Raw genomic sequence first — 5,087 nt, forward strand, 5'->3', positions numbered from 1 at the left:
AAAAACATTAGATTCTTATTAACTACTATTCAGATACTCTCCTGTACTGAACACAATGATTTGTATTCAACATCTGCTGCTCTTCATCTAATTAAAGCAGTCTAATTACACTGTTTGTAATTAAACCTGCAGCTGTACAGTATCCTTAATATGACTGAAAAACCATATTGAAGAAAATATATTCTCAGTACTGTCTAGCACTTTTAGTTTAAAGTGTGCAAGGGCTAAAAACGAGTTTATCAGATGAACACCAGTTTGGGATCTAGGTCGGGGGTTAACACTGGGGTTGAGTTGGTTGGGGTGAAAGGGTTGAGCTGAGGTCAGGATTATAATGTCTGTTAAATGTCTGAGAGTTAGAAAAAACAAACCTGCAGTCTGATCATGTTACAGAGGTAGATGGATGTAGCGTTGGGAATCTTTGCTGAGGACTTGTACTGTTGTGGCATGATGTTTACATCCATATGGGTCATCGAACCCTAATGGATACTTTATTGGTGTTAAATAGGACCATGGCAACAGAAAGAACCATTCTTTCTAAACTCATTCTTTCTAAAATTACCTGTAGATGGTTATTATTAAAAAAAACTTTTAAAAGATGGGTCTATATAATACCAAATGTGGTTCCACTCTTGTTGCGAGTCAAAAGAAAAAAGAGTTATTAGAGTACACATATGCTCAAAGCCCCTGACTCATTTGATGTTTCTCATAGTGAGAAGACATAGCACCTTTAGCACCAAGCATACATACACACCTCCCTCCACCCCCTAAAAGAGTGGGTGTTTACTGGCAGTTTTTGAAGTGTAGGTTCATAACTTACAAACAGTGAGATAATAATCTCATTAAAACAATTTTTTTGGGGGGGGGTGTAAATGTATACTGTAAGCTGTACTGTACGCATCCGCTGTAACTGTTCTATAAAACAAAGGCCAAAAATTCCCCCATTCAAAATGCTAATAACTCTTCCCATGTGACACTACTTCATGGAATACTTCATTGAATTTTGCTTTAGTTACGAGAGCTTCAACCAATCTGAAGCTTACATTCAGTTGATTGAAAATGACAACTGATCCATATTATATTGCTGATCTTTTCATACTTTATTAAAAGCCCTGATAATCTGCCCTGGTGACAACTGCTATTAAACCATATACAGTATATCACATAATATAAACTACAGTATGTATTCATATATAAGACCATTCATATATAAGATATATAAACAGTGGATTTTGGCTCAGACTAAGCTTCTATATGGTGATTACATGTTTCCTTAGGGTGAAGATGGATTTAAAGATAAGCTGTGCAGCAGTCCCGTAAAGAGATAAGGTGCAGAGGGAGGAAGTGATAGGGGGAACATTTTTAGAGGTGGGGACAGTGCTATGTATGTTCACAGCATCGCTTTTCTTCACGTAGGTGAGATTGAAAACACTGAAAGGAGGACTGGTCATGAAGTGCTGGAACTGCAGTGTCCTGCTAGTTCTGTCTGGGATTCTCTGCTTTCACGCCAGGGTAGAAAGCTTTTCAGTAGGTGAGTGTGTCATGTTTTTTTTTTTTCACTTAGATTGGGGATTTTGTTTTCCACAACTAAAAAGTACTGTGGTCAGGACTGACAAGATGAAGATGGATGGTACAGATTTCTATGAATATGTGTGTATGTTGCTAAGAGACTAAGATATTCATCCTAAACACAGATACATATATATTTTTGTGGGACACTGAGGATTTGTACTAATTATATTATTAGATGTATCACAATACATTAGTATAGCCATTACTTCAATATATAGCATCTATATCTGACTTACACAGCTTTTCAAATAAGCATGACTGACAAACGTGAATAGGATATTACCACAACATCTAGTGGAGAAACACATACCACAGTCATAGGTAGCAGCGAGGTTAGGTGCGTCATGGCAAGTATGCTGAATGGGGAACCACATCTAAGGTGCTGGTGATCACAAGCTACTCTGGGCTCTGTGAATGAAGGAAACAGCGAGACGTACTGAGTACCACATGACATATATATGCCATTTGTCTCACTGGAGCTGAACTGAAGTAATGCAGATGTTATTGGACTGTAGACTTTCAGCTGAAATTAAAGAGGTTTAACAAAAATACTGCATCATCCCTTCAGAAACCTTCCATTCTCACAGGCTAAAAGGTACACTAAAAGGACACTAAACTGCTGAGCAGTTTCCTTGTTATTTTAATACAAATGAAGGAGATAAGAGGTCTGATGTTGATTCCAATTATTACATTTGCATTTGGTTCTTGGAAGCTCTTAGTATGCAGCCTAAAAGATGTGGAGGCGACCATAAGACTGAAAAAAAAAACCCATAAAGAGCACAGAACCTTTAGGAGTGGCCAGATCAACAATTTTCTGTTTAAAAAATAAATTCACTGTGAAGGTCTGGGGAACGGGTGGGCCAGTCCATAGCTTCAATGCCTTCATCTTGCAGGAACTGCTGACACACTCCAGCCACATGAGGTCTAGCATTGTCCTGCATTAGGGGAAACCCAGGGCCAACCGCACCAGCATATGGTCTCACAAGGGGTCTGAGGATCTCATCTCGGAATCTAATGGCAGTCAGGCTACCTCTGGCGAGCACATGGAGGGCTGTGCGGCCCTCCAAAGAAATGCCACCCCACAGCATTACTGACCCACTGCCAAACCGGTCATGCTGAAGGATGTTGCAAGCAGCAAATCGCTCTCCACGGCGTCTCCAGACTCTGTCACGTCTGTCACATGTGCTCAGTGTGAACCTGCTTTCATCTGTAAAGAGCACAGGGCACCAGTGGCGAATTTGCCAATCCTGGTGTTCTCTAGCAAATGCCAAGCGTCCTGCACAGTGTTGGGCTGTAAGCACAACCCCCATCTGTGGACGTCGGGCCCTCATACCATCCTCATGGAGTCGGTTTCTAACCGTTTGTGCAGACCCATGCACATTTGTGGCCTGCTGAAGGTCATTTTGCAGTGCTCCTCCTGTTTCTCCTTGCATGAAGGCGGAGGTGGCGGTCCTGCTGCTGGGTTGTTGCTCTCCTACGGCCTCCGCCAGGTCTCCTGGTGTACTGGCCTGTCTCCTGGTAGCACCTCCAGCCTCTGGACACTATGCTGACAGACACAGCAAACCTTCTTGCCACAGCTTGCATTGATGTGCAAGCCTGGATGAGCTGCACTGCCTGAGCCACTTGTGTGGGATTGTAGAGTCCGTCTCATGCTATCACGAGTGTGAAAGCACCACCAACATTCAAAAGTGATCAAAACATCAGCCAGAAAGCATAGGTACTGAGAAGTGGTCTGTGGTCCCCACCCGCAGAACCACTCCTTCATTGAGTGTGTCTTGCTAATTGCCAATAATTTCCCCCTGTTGTCTATTCCATTTGCACAACAGTGTTAATTCCTAAGTGGACAGTTTTATTTATTTGGAGTTATATTGTGTTGTTTAAGTGTTCCCTTTATTTTTTTGAGCAGTGTATTTGTTAAACCACTCTGATAAAAGTCTTTGAGGAACTTTTGGATGGTTATGCAGTTTGAAACTAGGGGAGCTGTGCTTTGAGGAACCTTCAAGAATCATTTTCTTCTAAAATCTTTTCTTAAATGTTCCTCAAAGCACCTTAAGAGGTTCCTCCACAGTTTCAAATTGAAAAACCTCCAAAAGTTCCTCAAAGGTCTTATACCCTCTTATATAGTTCAAGCACGTCCTGATTGCTTCATTTCAAGTCCTTTGTACAAACTGTGTCACTGTCCATTTATTTAGGGACCCAACTATACACTTTAAGGAGAGAAAATGGCCATTAGATAGATATAAATAAACCTATGATTAAACAAGTACATTATGTTTACTTTATTCTTATTTATTTATTTGTATTAATACAGACTCCATTAAAATGAGGATTAGCAACACATCACATACAATAAATGTGAGATGGGAACAGCCAGATAAATCCAAGAATCCCCACTGTTACAGGAGTGATTTGCAGTACAAGAGCCACTGTGACTCATCCTGGCAGGTACTGTATGTCTGGCAACTACTAAAGCCTACTGTAATATTCTGTTATTAAGCCCTAAAAAGATTGTTAGACAGTTTGGCTACAAAATTATATCAGTCTTAACAAAGAGGTTCTTCAAAGGTTCTTTAGTGAAGGGAATGACTATTTAAAGATCCATCTGAATGCTTAAACGGTTCTTTTCCTGGTTATGTTGTTCTTCATATACATGTTAAAAAGGAGTTCTACTATTGTTACGGTACACAAAAAAGTATTTTGGCATGTAACAATAGTAGAACCCCTTTTGGGTGCTATTTACCATTTATAAAATGTTCTTTAAAGAACGATACACAAGTAGTTTAATGTCATTTGACGTCAAGGTTCTATATTTAACCAGTGCCTTTAACTAAGGTTGGTAAACTTGGTAGTATTACTATAGAACTTTTTTTTCAATTGAGAAAATATCTAAGACCACTGATGTAGCTCAGCCATCTGAATGGTTTGTGCTTATTCCTACTCTTTACAGACTGTTAAGGACATTACATTGTTCAGCTTTGAGCTGCCTGCTCCAGACATGGAGAAGAATTATGTCTTCAGTATAAGAACAAAGCTGGCATGTCTCAATGAGAACTGGAGTGAATGGAGTCCAATAAAATACTGGAAGAACAACACAGGTGAAGGTTTCAGCTGTGCCATTTTGCTCTGAGCATAGTGTGCCATGACCAGAACATAAGAAATTGTGCTCAGTAACTGAACTTAAGTTTGTGCTTTTCTGCTGCTTTTCTTAGATTTACGCATCACTGAGGTTCGGCTTTTGCTGTTTGTTTTGTACAAAATTAACGATGTTTTCAACTATTCATTGTAATAAAAGTGGAGGAGCTGATCAAACTACAACTTACTCCATAAGATGCTTGCTGGCACCCCCTGAACCGTAAGATTAAACTGGTTAAGCAGGTTAAACATTTGTACTTTTCTGGAGTATTATTGAAACTGGATGTACTTTTACTCAATTACATTTCCAGGACAAAGACACACCTTATACTCAGTACATTTTCCTTAGACCTAATTTAAACCCTTAAAGGTTTGTAAAATTAATA

At 39.7% G+C, this 5,087-nt stretch overlaps 1 long non-coding RNA gene across 1 annotated transcript; it reads left to right on the plus strand.

The window, feature by feature from the left end:
- The first annotated feature begins 1,425 nt into the window (after positions 1 to 1,425).
- On the plus strand, positions 1,426 to 4,642 carry LOC140560682 (uncharacterized). Its single transcript, XR_011979988.1, has 3 exons — positions 1,426 to 1,528; positions 3,881 to 4,014; positions 4,517 to 4,642. It is a non-coding gene; the product is annotated as an uncharacterized lncRNA (long non-coding RNA).
- Positions 4,643 to 5,087: the final 445 nt, after the last annotated feature.

Source organism: Salminus brasiliensis, chromosome 8 (assembly GCF_030463535.1).
Source record: "Salminus brasiliensis chromosome 8, fSalBra1.hap2, whole genome shotgun sequence".
Taxonomy (NCBI): domain Eukaryota; kingdom Metazoa; phylum Chordata; class Actinopteri; order Characiformes; family Bryconidae; genus Salminus; species Salminus brasiliensis.